Here is a 14,352-nt window from a genome sequence, read left to right as displayed (position 1 = left end):
CCCTCAGCTGCTTTCTGGAATCCCCGTCACACCCAAGAGTCCACTTGTAAACAGCAACTTCTTCACCCACAGCAAACACCCTTCCCCAGCCAGGTCAGCCCGGGCTGCCTTGGGGTGTGGGGAGGAATATAAGGACAGAGGCCTGGCAGCGGCCACCTGCATTTCTAGCCCAAAGCGTCTTTTAACCCTAAGAATTCTAACGGGTCTCCTCCCCGATCAGGGAAAGAAGACCAGAATTTCCTTCCCTCCTCCTGACAACTGGTCCTAAGACACAATAGCCTTTCTGAGGGGCACTTGTCCATGGGGCAGGGGCCCCCAGAATCCCTTCTCTAACTTCCTCTTCACAGCCACTCCAAAAACCTCCACACTATGATGTGGGTTCTTTGCACTGACGGTGGGACCGGTCACCTGCCCTTCCAGGCAGGGCATGAGGGAGGGCAGCCATGCTGGGGGCCCAAAGGCTGACCTCCTCCCCGGGACTCTCATGTTCCCTGTCCAGAGCACAGGCCAACAACAGAAGAGCAGCTGCTAGGGGTGGGGAGAGGAAGGGGCTCCACACGGACACAATGGGTTTATTTATAGGACCACATGCCAGGGGCGCTGCAGCCAAGAAGCCTGAAGCCCAGGGGGCTCACCGCTAGCCCAGCCAAGGGCACTGGAAAAAGCCTAAGACCAGGAGGCAGAAGAATCAGTCTGGTCCCCACACTGCAATTTACTTGCTGTGTGACTTTAGGCAAATCCCACAGTCCCTCAGGGACAAGCTCCTTCAGGCCACGCGGGGGTTCTTCCAGAACAGTGCAGTAGGTCTGGGGACCCTGAAGCCCTTTCCAGGAATCCGCAGGGTCAAAACTTTTTCACCACACAACTAAGACATTACTTGCCTTTTTTACTCTCTCATAGAAGTACGTGGTAGCATTTTCCAGAGACTATGTGATATCACAAAAGATTGAATAAAGAATAGATACTGAGAACCCAGCTGCCTTCTATTAAGTCAGATATGATAGATTTGCAAAAATGAAGAACAATGCCATTCTTTTTACTAATGTTTTTGTTTTGGAAAATATATAATTATTTTTCATAAAATACGTTAACTTTTAACAGCATAGAACAACGATTTCTAACTGGTCTGCCGCAGGGATTTTTACAACATGCAACACCTGACTATTTAAGTCCGGGGCACCGACCTTTTCCCCTAGATTGTCAAACAGAAAATGACGACAGCTGACACAATGATAGCTGGCTGGTGTGAAGGAATCAAACGCACACCTATTTTCTTGTTAGATAAGCAGCAATCTAGTTTCTGGTGAGCACAGAGTTTCGGTCATCAGCTTCTGTGTGCAGTGGGATGAAAAGACTGAAAACTGCTGCGGGGAGGGGCCCTCAGGTCAAACAGCTGGAGAATCACTTTTCTTTTTTTTTTTTTAATTTTATTTATTTATTTATTTTTAGAGAGGGAAGGGAGGGAGAAAGAGAGAGAAACATCAATGTGCGGTTGCTGCGGGTTATGGCCTGCAACCCAGGCATGTACCCTGGCTGGGAATCGAACCTGGGACACTTTGGTTCCCAGCCTGTGCTCAATCCACTGAGCTATGCCAGCCAGGGCGAGAATCACTTTTCTAGAACAGTGTGGTCCAGCAGAACTTTCTGTGATGATGAAAATATTTATTCTGTGCTATTCAGTGTTGTAGCCACTCATCACATGTCCAACAGAGGAACTGAATTTTAAATCCGATGGCCACATGCAGTCAGCAGTTGCTGTGCACGACCGTGCCGCACAGCGTAGCCGTAGACGATCTCTGGAGTCTAGAAGATTCTTCTTCGCTTTAGCATTCCAAGTCCAAGCTTCTTTCCAGGCTCTAGAGGCTGGGGTAGGAGGGGACAGGAACTGACATGCACTCCTGTCCCCAGGCTTTTAGTCACACTATCTCTCCCTTTTCCTCACTCAAGGAAAGCGGTCTCAGCCAGATGGGCAGTCCCACCGGGCACTCTTACCAAGGCTTCCTGTTAGAGATGCCCTCTCACACTCTGACATGACTGCCTCACCAGCTCCTGGCTTACCTGCCGCCTCTCCACTCTCCTCAGACCTCTGGCTTACCCCCTCTCGTTTCCCTCTGGTGCATCCATCCTTTGCAATGAAAGCCAGCTGAGGGAAAACCCACCAAGTCCCTTGCCACCAGCCTCCCAGTGGCATCAAAATCTCTGCATTGCCTCCTATTACAGCAGACGGGCTGCCCTCTTCCCAGGCAAGTGGTCCTTCCCGCCCCAGACCCTGCCCATGTGTGTGTCTTCAGTAACCACCTCCTGGAGCAGGGCTGTCAGGCTCATTTCCACCGGGGGCCACATCACCCTCGAGGCTGCCTTCAAAGGGCTGAATGTAATTTTAGGACTGTATAAATGTAACTACTCCTTAACAGTAAAGCGAGAGATCAGTGCTGCCGCCAGGTAGAAACAAGGTGCTGGATTGGATAAAACGAGGTGGAGGGCCGGATTGGGCCCGTGGGCCTTATGTTTGCCACCTGTGTCCTGGAGGGAACTTTCCCATGGACCTTAAAACCTCTCAGGTGTTTTTCATCTTAATAATTCCCCCTGACATTTCTCCAGACTCTGCCCTCTTCTGTCTCTCACAGCCAAACTTCTCAAAAACAAAAACAAAAGACAACAGAAAGACCCATCCTCCTCTCACTCCTCAGCTTGGTCCAGCTCCAGCAGCGACTGCCGCGATGCTCAACGAGGGGTGGTTTTCAGCCCCCAGTGCTTCTCGGGCACAAGCACCTCTGGTGGCCACGGCTTCTTGGATTTTTCTTTTTTTTATAGCTTCAAAACATAGTCCACATCTCATACAACTAAGCCATTTAAAGCGAACAGTTCAGGGGTTTGTAGTATATCCAAAGGTACATGCGATCACGACCAGTAGATTTCAGAACATTTTCACTGCCTTCTAGTCAGTGTCCTCTGCCCCAGCCGCAGGCAGCCACTCATCTACTTTCTGTCTCTATAGTTCCCTATCCTGGACAGTCCGTACGGATGGAATCATAAGTGGTCTTTTGTAACTGGCTTCTTTCACTTCATTCCTTTTTATGGTCGAATGATACCCCATCGTATGACTATCCACAGTTGGTTTGTCCGTTGGGTCATTTCCACTTTTTGGCTGTTATTGATAATGTGGCCTTGAGCGTTCACACACACGGTTTTGTGTGGATGTGTTTTTCACTTCTCTTGAGAATGTACCTAGGAGTGGAGCTGCTGGGTCATATGGCAACTTTAGATTAAACTTTTTGAGGAACTGTCCAACTATATTTCAAATAGATACACCATTTCCCAGTCCCACCAACAGTACACGAGAGCTCTAGTTTCTTCACATCCTCACCTCTTGTTATTGTCTGATTTCCTGATTCGCCGTTGCAGTAAGCGTGAAGCTGTGTCTCGTCTTGGTTTTGATTCCCACTTCCCTGATGTGGAGCACCTTTGCATGTGCTGATTGGCCATTTGTATATCCTTCCTGGAGAAAGGTCTACTTAGATCCTTTGCTCATTTTAAAATTGGATTATGTGTCTTTTTATTATGGACTTGTAAGAATACATTCTATATTCTCAATATAAGTCCCTTATCTGATATATAATTTGCAAATACGTTCTCCATTCTGTAGGTTGTCTTTTCACTTTCTGGATGACTTTCCCCTTGTCTACTGCGGTCCTTTCCCCCCGCCCTCAGCCTACCTTCCACCTCTATTTCCCTGTGTGTTATTATTGTGCATGCACATATTCTATATTTTTTAAACAGATACAGCAGCATGCTCTCACTCTTCTACATCTTTCTTTAGCAGAACAATTTTAAAAAATGAAACCACAGACTTTATTTTGGAGAATGTTCCCTAATTTGGGTTTGTCTGACGTTTTGTCCAATTAGACTGAGGTTATGAATGTTTGAAAAGAATACCATGGAGGTGATACGCCCTCCTCAGTGCATTATATCAGGGCTTATGCATGACATTAACCTTGATCACTTGGTTAGGAGTGTCTACTGGGGGTTTCCCCACCATGAAGTTACTATTTTTTCCTTTAGAATTAATACATATTCAGGGAGCAATATTATGTGACCATGCAAATAGCCATCTCTGCTTAAATTTTCAGTGGACCTTACTTGTAACATTTGCCCCAGTGTTCTAATGACAATTTTCCATTTCCCTCCTTCCTTGCACATTTACTAACTGGAAATTTTCTGTAAGGAAGAGCTGCCCCTTCACTCCCATTTATTTACTTTATTACATATTTATACTAGTGTGAGTCATGGACATTAATTTTAATCTTCGGATTAAGAGTCAATAGGATTATCACTTACTTCATTGCTTCAATTCAGCTTTGGCTGATGAAGATTCTTTCAGGTTAGCTCCTACATCCTCCCTTCAACACTTCCCCAATCTCCATTTCGAAAAAGTTATTTTTTACCATTTGCTCACTTTCCAGCACCGTAAGCTGTTCCAGACTTATCTTGTATTTCCCCTGCCACAATCGCTTCTTTTTAACTTTATTTTTAGAGAGAGAAAGGGAGGGACAGAGTGAAAGAGAGAGAGAAACACTGATTTGTTGTTCCACTTATTGATGCATTCATTGGTTGATTCTTGTGTGTGCCCTGACTGGGGATCGAACCTGCAGCCTTAGCATATGGGGACAACGCTCCAATGAACTAAGCTACACAGCCAGGGTCACAATCACTTTCCTGGGGCTCTACCAGAGCAACCTTCTTTCTAAAGCTATAAATCTGATTGTGTCCCTCCCTCTTCAAATCTTCCTATGACCTCCTACTGTGCTGGTGACAGACCAAAGCCCTCAGCACGACTCGGGCAGCCCTGCCCTGGTTTGGCAAGCTGAAAAGCTAACCTGGACTGACACAGCCCACATCCATCTTTCTTCTTAGAGTGCCTCCTGCAGATCAGTATTTCAGACTGCAGTGCACCTGTTCTCTAGTGCTCCCTGAGAGGAAGAGGGGACTTGCCGTGCTATCAGAAGGGGGCCCCCTGAGGAGGGATCCTGACTGTATCTCTGTTCTCCCTCCACACTCTCTGCCGGCACACCGCTCCCATCAGTGAGGCCCTGAACCTGGGGATCTGTTTCATTCCAGACAGAAAAAGACCAGAAAGAAAAGACAGGTGGGAATGTACAATGGGCTCATCAGGTTCCCCAAAAGACCCCCAACTGACTCCTACCCAAATGGCTTTGAGGGCCCACTGACAGACCATACTGAAAAGTGAATAGGAGGGACATTTTCAGATTTGTCCTTGACATTAATATGACCTTTTCCAAGCTCTCAACCCATTCCCAGACCTCAGTGACTCCCTCTGGCAAATGAGGCTAATTTATTCAATCTTGAGATATTTCCAGACAGATCACTCAGTATGAGGCATATGCTGGGTACTAGGGTGCAGTTCAGAGACGGGTCAGCTCTTAGACTCCCTGGAGCTTGGAGTCAGCAGGGAACATAAGCCAGGCAGGGTAAATAGCTGGACTGTGAAAGAAGTTCCACGTGTTAAGTCTTGGAGAACTTTAAAAATCAGGAGAGAAAGATTAAGAGGAAGCTTTAAGAGTTTTTCAGAAATTGAGCCATCAAGTAAACTGAGCCTTTATAGATGTGGGTAGGACTTATGTACAAGGAAAAGGGAAGGGGACCATCCAGTCAGAAGAAAGGGCATAAACAGAAACAGGAGGCAGAAACCTCTGGATGTACATGGAAACAGAATGACTCAGTGCAGCCGGACCAAAGGGCATCTGAAGGAGAGTGTTTCCTGGTCCCCTTGCCCAGGAAACTCCTCTCCTATCCCCTGACTGAATAGGACCGTCAGCATCTTTGCAACATCCCGGGTGTAACCAGAGACATAAACTGGGTCCCATAGGAGGACTGGAGGCAGAGAGGCTCCTGGAGGCAGCAGCAGAGCTGAATACTGGAACATCAGCTATCTGCTCTCAGATCCAAGAGAAAAAGGGTCTGGGAGGCCACATGGCCCGCTGGCTCTCAGGCGGTACCAGCAGGCCCAGGGCTGCTGGGCGCATGTCCCCCAACCCCCATGCTCAGCCCCCAGTGCTCGCTCCCTCAAGCTTCATATCCTGGCCTCTTTTTTCAAAGGAAACAGGCTGCGGCCAGCCAACAGCCTCCTGTGCCCAGGTGGCTCAGGGTTGACTCGTGGGCATCATTTGGCCGGAGCCCAGAAGCAACCTCCTGTGCCACCAGCTCTGCTCTAGGAGGAGAAAGTAGCTCTAGTTCTCCCACAAGCCTCCACTGGGCTCTCCTCTTGTTTGTGTCCACTAATGGAAACCGGCTTCCTGGTTCCAGTCCAGGAGCAGCCATGTGCATGACCCTAGGCGAAGCCTGGGAACCCTCTAGGACTCAGTGTTCGTATCTGTAAAACGGGGTGAGCTCTGATTCCTCTCTCCCTGCAGGGCACAGAAGAAAAGGATGAGATCATGTCTGGGAAAGAACTGCAGCTGCAAAGGCAGGTCTCCTTGTGTGGGGTAGGGGTGGGAGTGAGGAGCTCGGCAGGGCCTTTGGGGAGCAGTCGTTGGCTTTGATGTCACCTTCCTCCTGGAGAGGAAGGGACTGCAAAGCCAAGAGCTTTAACCTTCTCCTAGCTCCCGGGACAGGAAGTGAGGTGCCGTCTACAGAGGAAGTAAGAAGCAAACAGCCCCCAACTTCCCCTCAGCCTACAGTGGAAAGGAAGGCCCATGGCTGGGGAAAGAGAAAGCTGGGGCAGGGGTGGGGAGGACGCATTATCAACACCATCTGGTGGAGAAGGGGGTTTCACGTCTTGGACACAATAAAACTCAAGGGCACAGACCAGGGGAGGCGGGAGAAGAGAAGCCACTGAAGCTGAGAATCCCTGCGTTCCAGGTCACATGGCATCGTATCTGCAGTTCTGGGCCCCGGCTCCTGCCCTGCTTCGCCCCCGCCCCACCCCCCACACCGAGACGGGCCGGGTTTGATTACTCACTCTTACAGTGTACGTCCTTTCTTCGCAGCCTTCATCACAGCTGTAATTCTGTAACTGTTTAATTATTTGATTAATGGGGGCCTTTGTTGATGAACATTTTACCTCCAGAGCCCAGCATGGCACCCAGCACGTAGTTAAGTGCTGACTGAATGCATGTGCTGACCACTGCTCAAGAATTTCTCAGGCTGCTTTTGGCTTAACCCCTGCATCTGAGTGAAATTCAGTGTACGAAGATGAACAAACACTGCTCATGGCCTGGGGTCAACTGGGGACCACAAGGTGAGTGACAAAGGTCAGAAACTGACAGAGGTGCCAGGGAAAATCTATGCACGCTCCTATACTGCCAACAGGTAAGGCGACAGAAGAAGACAGTATACGCTATATGCTATCCTTTGGGTAAAAAGAAAAAAAGAATACATATTTGTATTTGTTTTTGTGTAAAGAAACTCTTGAGGGAGAGGTAAGGAATTAGTAAGTGATTATCTATGGAGGGAGAAGGGAGGGGAGGTGGCAGCAAGATTTCTCAGGGTATGGCTTGTTGCCTCGTTCTGATTTCTGCACTAGGTAAAAAAAATGTAGTTAAATAATAACAAACTTTTAAAAAATGTTAGAAGGAATAACCATGTGAGCAGGTGATTTCTAAAGCCCTCCCGGCTGGGGCCATTTATTCTCTTCCCCTCTTAGAGAGCAGGAACCAGGCCCCTGGAATGGGAGCGGGTAAGAAGGTCTGGCCAGGTGAGTGGGGGGTTCTGGCCAAGGGATGCCCCGTCTCCACTTCCTTTCTTCCCAGAAATTTCTCCTTGGGCTAGAAGAGAGGCCCTCCCACACCAGACTGTGGTGTGGCACCAAACTATTCACAAGTTGATCAGGGCCACTTCTGATCTGATAAGAGTTCATTCTAGCCCTGGCTGTGTAGCTTAGTGGATTGACCACGGGCTGTGAAACAAAAGGTTGAAAGTTCAATTCCCAGTCAGGGCACATGCCTGGGTTGCGGGCCAGGTTCAGTGGGGGCCACGTGAGAGGTAACCACACATTGATGTTTCTCTCCCTGTTTTCCTCCCTACCCAACCCCCCCACCCCACTTAAAAAAAAAAAGGAGTTCATTCTAGATTCTTGGGAAGGGGGTTAATAGGGTCTGGCCAAGGTCAGGGGCACAGTGGGAGGTTGGGCAAGGTGAGAGTTTGGGGCAGGTGGGGGTAAAGTTGGGTAAAGTGACTCTTGAATAGGCCTGGGGCTGTTGCAGCAGGTTCTGGGGGTGTCTCAACAGATCCTCACACAAAAAGGCCAATTACAGCCCCCACTCAAGCTAGCCAGGGGTCAAGTGAATAGCCCCTGGGAACTACAGCTCCTGAGAACCCCAGGGCCACACCCCAGGAGTTCCAGGGACTCTCACAGTCCTGTTTAGGAAAAGCCTCATTATTCCCCTACCCAGAGCGCCTTTAGGGAAGGACAGCAGAGAATGGCAGACCCATGCCCCCAGCAGCACCTACCACCCAAGCCTTGCAGGCAAAGCATGAGCTGCAGAATAGGGTAGTCTCTCCTTAAAAAATATCTACACATTCAAAACAAAAACCAAAAAACCCAACCTTCTTGAGGACTGAAGAATTGCCAGAGCTAAAGGACCAAATATAAGGTTTAGAGAGCTGTGCCTGACTGGGCTCTTCTCAGAGGCTGGTGGATTTTTAGAAATCAGTAATAACAGCAATGATAATTCACCTTAATAACAGCCTGGCTTTCTCGGGCCTCTTTCATCTGTGGAACTCCCAGAGCTGGGAAAACGGTAATTATCGAGCAGGTGCCACACCCCAGCGATGATGTGTTATTAATCCATCAGCACAGCCTGGGAAACTGAGGCCCAGGGAGAAGGATTTCCCCTCACACAGAGCTGAGGCTGCAAGCATCAGGGCCCTTGGGCGGAGAAGAAACAAAGGTGCCAGCCCCTCAGCTGTTGTGTTTTGAGAGCTCACTGAAGATGAGGGTACTCCTTCCAGAGTCAGCCAGATCTGGGTTTGGGGAGGTGAGGGAAGACCCCAAATGTGTGTCTCAAGCCACCCCCGCCCCAACCCCAGGCTGCAGCAGGGCTTGGTGGTGGCCCTGGCTGGGAGCCAGGGCCTCTGATCTTGAGCCCATGCACCCCACTCTCCCAAAGTTCTGCAAAGCAGGCCGACAGCTGCTTGGAGCATCTCTGCCATCTGCAATGCGAGCAGACACCATAGGGTGAGAGAGGGCTTAGCCCTCCAAACCACCCATGCCACAGGCTTAATATAGTAGGACTGGGGGGCATCCTGCAGCTGGACGGGTGGATCAGATCAAGAACCAGAACCCATCAAGAAGTAGAGAGACTGCTTCTTGGGAACCTGAGCCCATCTCCACAGCCCCCTTCCATCTTTGGCACTGATCTCAGAATAATGAGATCCTTCCTACAGCAAGGCCTGTTTGGGCTGATCATGCTGCAGAAAACTGCAGAGGAGGCCCAGCTGGCCCGTGCCCTCCAGAGGGTAGGGGAGGGCGGGCAAAGAGTCATAAAACACCAAAGACCTTTTCCCATGGCGGTCACAGAGGGAAGCTACAGAGACTGAAGTGAGCACGTAAGGGTAAAGGCATTGCCTATGCAGATCTATCCACAGCCTGTCTGTGCCTGGTCCTGGGAGAGATGCTGGGGACAGATGCGGTCTCAGCTCCAGGAAAACCGTAAGGGCCAAGCCAGGCAGCAACCAATGACCTTGTCCTCTGACTTTCCAGGGCAGGGCCTGGGGAACAGCATTAAGGATGTTGTTAGAAGGGATCTGGAGTTGTTTTACTTGTACATATTAGACAGCTGACCAGGGCCCCTAGGGGAGGTTCCAGAAATAATACTGTGCCCCTCCTAGGGCCCAGCTTTCCATAATCTCAGGTTCAAGAACTGCCCTCTCTGCTTTAAATTCAGCCGGGCCTCCTCCTGCATGAAAACTAAGGCAGAATGGCTCTGTGGAAAACACTTGACCCGAGTCAGGAGCCCTGCCTGACACTCAACCACTGTATGAATCACTTTCCCCTCCGGACTCCAGTTTCCCCATTTTAAACACGAGGGCGTTGGACTAGCCTGTCTCTAGGATTCCTTCCAGCCTATGATTCTATGTTGTTTTGATGTGGTGGCAAATCCCAGATTGATCTACATAAATTTGCATGTTCAATCAGAAACCCCAAACTCTGAGTGTAGAAAATCCAATCAGTCCATTAGTGCAGCTGGAGGAGCCTGCCAAGTTCGGGTGAGGACTGTCACAGCAGACAGTGGTGGTGAATTGGGGGAGGAGCCAGAGGAAGCTGGGGCGGGAAGCAGCATTTGTTCTCAGAGATACAGTTCTGGTGACCCAGGGCTGATGGGGCCTGGGACCCCACTTCAGCTACCAAACAAGGGTCCTTTCTCCTCCTGCTTTTAAAGAGGTCTCTGGCTGGCCAGCGTCAGCCACACCCCACGAGGGAACAGCAGCTTCTGCCTAGCAACAGCTGCATCCTTCACTCTGACAGGGACTCCACCATTACCCACTTGCTGGGAAACTGACCTCCCTGGGAGTGTCCATTCTCCCTTCCAGGGCCTCCTAGCAGTGAGAAAGATTTCCTTGGGATGTAACGTAAATACCTCCTGCTGCAGCTTCACTCCCATGGGCAGCAGGGCCCACGGGGGCTACCAGAGGGAAGAGCAATGCAGGAGAACGGGTCCCACATCCAACCAATCCCAGGGCCTCTCTAACTACTACCTCTCCTTCGACATCCCACTCAGCACCTGGGAGACCAAGGATGAAAACAAACAAGGAGGATGTGGAGGCCTTTGGCTCTTGGGCTACAGAGCAAGTCCCAACCTGGGGAGCCTGACTCCTGAGAAAGCCCTAATCCCTGAGGGAAGGAGGCTGAGAAAGGTGGGGTAGGGGCAGCCTGTCTCTGCAGCTGCTGGGCTAGCATGTCAGGGACTGGAAGGCTGGCTGGGTTGGGCAAGGGCAGCAGGGAAGATTCCTTAGCCCCTTGACTGGGAGCCGGGGTGTGAGTGCAGAGGTGAGGTGAGTAGGGCAAGAACTGGAATGGGCACCAACAGTGGGCCCTCCTTGTCTTCTTCCCATAAGAAGGCAGATGAGTGTGCTGTGTTCTCTGGCCCTGATCCTAAAACAAGTCCCAACAGCTGAGGTGCAAACTGTCTCCTGGGAATCTGCTTACCTTGCTGGCCTTCGGCTGCCTCCTTTCTCAACCCCTCCCCACAGGCCCAACTCAAAGACGGGCCCATGAGGCCAGGATGTCTCACCAGAGGACTTCATGGGTGGGCCAAACCCTAGGCTGCAAGAGTTCACAGCCCAAGGCACCAGGGGTGAGCAGGACAAGGGCTACTCTTAGGCAGGATAAGGGAGTCTACTCCCTTCCACCCAAGGTTCTAATCTCAAGTAACTGAACCACATCACCCAACACCTACTTCTCCAAACTGAGTCACCCTGCCAGAGGACCTTTCTCCCTCATCAGTGGAACCGCACAGTATCAAAAGTGGAAGGAAATGACAGAGCTCTCTAATCCGACTGGTGAATTTTACAGATGGGGTAAACTGGCCCAGAGAGGCAAACTGTCTTGGCCAAGGCCACACAGCAAGCTAGGAAGCTCAGGGACCAGAGTTTCTGACTCAGTGCACAGTGACAACAGCTTGGTCCTTATGCATGTTGATTCACCTGCCTATTGTGAAGAACCTTCTTCCCTGCAGCCAAGGCCACCTACCTCTGTAGGTTCTTACTCTCTCCCAAAGGCCTGAGTGGGAGAAAAGATGATGGAGGGCCCACGCCACCTCACACAGACCACAGATTTTGAAAACGAAGTTGGGCCCTGGCTGGTGTGGCTCAGTGGACTAGGAGCCAGCTGGTGAACTGCGTCACCAGTTGATTCCTAGTCAGGGCACATGCCTAGGTGGCGGGGTGTGCGAGAAGCAACTGATCAATGTTTCTACTGCACATTGATGTTTCTCTCACTCTCTTTCTCCTTCCCTTTCCTCTCTCTCAAAATAAAGAAATAAAATCTTTTAAAAAACCAACAACAACAACAACAAAACCCAGAGTTGAAGTATGTGTGAATTTCCTCAGACAGGAATACTTGTATTCCTCTGAGGTAGGAAGTACAATAACCCAGGTTGTTCTAAGAGAGACAAGGGGCCAATTTGGGAAGTGGATTTTGTCTCCCTTCTTGCCAGACAAGGAGTCTCAGAGTCAGCTGGCATAATGTCTTTCAAAAGAGGGTCTGCAACAAGGTAACTGGGCTAGGTCCATTACCCTCAAAAGTACTGACCACAGAATGGTTAGACACTGGCCCCCTCTTTACTGCCCCTCAGGACCATCCCTGTCCCAGGTATCTGCTTCCAGCCACTATCTCTGGCGGACAATTGTGCTTAGAGACAGGAAGACCTGTTGGAGACAGAGAAGAGTAGAGAGGGAATAAGAGGAGTTGCCTTTACAGCCAGGGAATTCATCATCTTAAGAACCCTGGCTCCTCAGGAAAGACAGCATTTAAAAAGGAGAGCTGGGCAGGCTGAGTGTATAGCACTGACACACCTGGAAAACCAGGCCTGTGGGAGGTGAGAGCCCTCTGTACCCTTGGGGCAGTGCCAGGGCTGTATCCCACCTTGGGCCCAGGATAAGGAGATGGCGGCTGGGGTTCGACAGCCGCTTTCCTAGTCGGGCTAGGCCAGGGGAGTGTCGGGCACAGATAAATTCTCGGCATTCTTCTGGCACCGCAGCGAGGACCCAGAGTCTTTTCTCCAGGCGCTGCCCTGGACCCATTCCCTTCCCAGCCCTTCTTCCTCCCTCAGCCTCTCTTTAGTGTTCAGCCCACTGAGCTGCCCTCCTCCTAACCGCAGACCCTCAAAACCCCGATGGGTCGTTCCTGCAGGCCCAGATCTCTCTGCCTCTCCCCACCTCCCTCACGCCCTACCACCCCAGGCCACGGGAACTACTAAGTGCGAAGAGGAGCCCGGGGCTCTGCTCCGCGCCTGCGCTTAGGGAAGAGCCTCCCCTACCGCAACAACCCGGCACCGCTAAGCGGCACCCGGACGGTGGGATGCGGGTGGGGTGGAGTGTGCAGCTGAGGCAAGGTCAGTGCTTTCAAAGAGGGAGGGAGACCGGCCCCCGGAACATCCCCTCTCCCGAAAGTTTCCCTTCCGGGGCCACGGAGTGTGCGCGAGGATGGCGCGGGGGGCAGGAGGGGGTGGGGTAGGGGTGGACAGAGTCCCAGCCGGACCCCTGGGGGAGAGCGCGGCGGGGAGGGGCAGGCAGCAAGGTCCTGGCTGGTAGCCGCGCCGCCCCTTCCGAACCGAGGCTTACACGACAGCCTTACCCTTTACAACCCTCACTCCCAGCCCGAGGCTTACAGACCCCACCACTCGCCTCCCTTTAAATCCCAAGTAGGCTACAACTCACCGAAATCAGGTGTTGAGCTGGGCCAGGGCAGGCTGGATCCGTCGGGTCCATGGCCGAGGATAAGGGGCGAGGGGCAGAAAAGGGGGGTGTTGGGGCCGCCTCTTGATGTCAAGGCTTTAAAGGGGCCAGGGAGCTCCGCCCCTCGCTCGGGTCCCGCCTCCTTTCTCCCGCGCAGCCAATCCACGTTCACTCTGGATGCACGCCCCTCCCAGCTCCTCCAGATGTTCCCAGGACGAGAGCTAAGTCTGCCCCGCCGGCGCGCGCCGCTTCCGCCCCAGAGGGAAGGAGTGCCCCTCCCCCCTACGGAGAAACACTCTCCCCAGCCTGGGCTGGGTCCGGCCTGGTAAACCTCCCCCGAGCCAGGCTACAGGACCTCAGTCCAGGCCGAGCTGGGATGAAATTGGGGGCATATATAGCACAGAAAACTTAAGTAGGTGCGCGCGATCCCAAAGGCACGTGCGTCTGCTTCTGTGAGGTTGGCCGTGCACGTGTCTTTGTGGTTGTGAGCGTCGGTGTTTGTAATTTGCCTTCCTGCATACGTGTTAGGAGTAAATCTATGGGAAGAGCCTTGAATGCCTCCTTGGCCTTAAATGCTCCCGCCTCCCTTTTCTTCCTTCGGGATGGGGTCCTCCCAGTAATATGGAGAACTGGGCTCTGGGAACGGACTCCATTCCTCTCCAGAGAAATGCTGGCTCGGTTCCTCACTGGTTTAGGAGGAGGGAAACCTGAGCAGAAAAAGCATAAAACCGTGTTCTCAGCCACTTGCTATCTCAGTGAGGATGAGTTTCTCCCCTGTTGAACTAACTAGCCGCATGCTTAAAAGAGGAAAAGCAAACAACCCACCTAGGCCCTTGAGGGCCTCAGAGCTCCCATCAATCCTATTCTCAGTGGTCCTTGGATAAACATCTGTTTGTCCTCCATCTGGATACCATAATCTTCAGAATCTTTATTGTA

The 14,352-nt window shown here is 51.3% G+C and overlaps 1 protein-coding gene across 3 annotated transcripts in view; it reads right to left on the bottom strand.

Moving 5' to 3' along the window:
* Positions 1-13,530, bottom strand: part of NCKAP5L (NCK associated protein 5 like) — a 31,543-nt gene extending 18,013 nt beyond the window's left edge. For all 3 annotated transcript variants that reach the window (XM_036019054.1, XM_036019055.1, XM_028532344.2), the window contains exon 1: positions 13,399-13,530. The gene's annotated coding sequence lies outside the window, so the exon portion shown is untranslated. The remainder of the gene's footprint in view (positions 1-13,398) is intronic.
* Between the last annotated feature and the right edge of the window lie 822 nt (positions 13,531-14,352).

Source organism: Phyllostomus discolor, chromosome 2 (genome assembly GCF_004126475.2).
Source record: "Phyllostomus discolor isolate MPI-MPIP mPhyDis1 chromosome 2, mPhyDis1.pri.v3, whole genome shotgun sequence".
In the NCBI taxonomy this organism is placed as follows: Eukaryota; Metazoa; Chordata; class Mammalia; order Chiroptera; family Phyllostomidae; genus Phyllostomus; species Phyllostomus discolor.
This window is presented reverse-complemented; position numbering and strand designations above follow the sequence as displayed.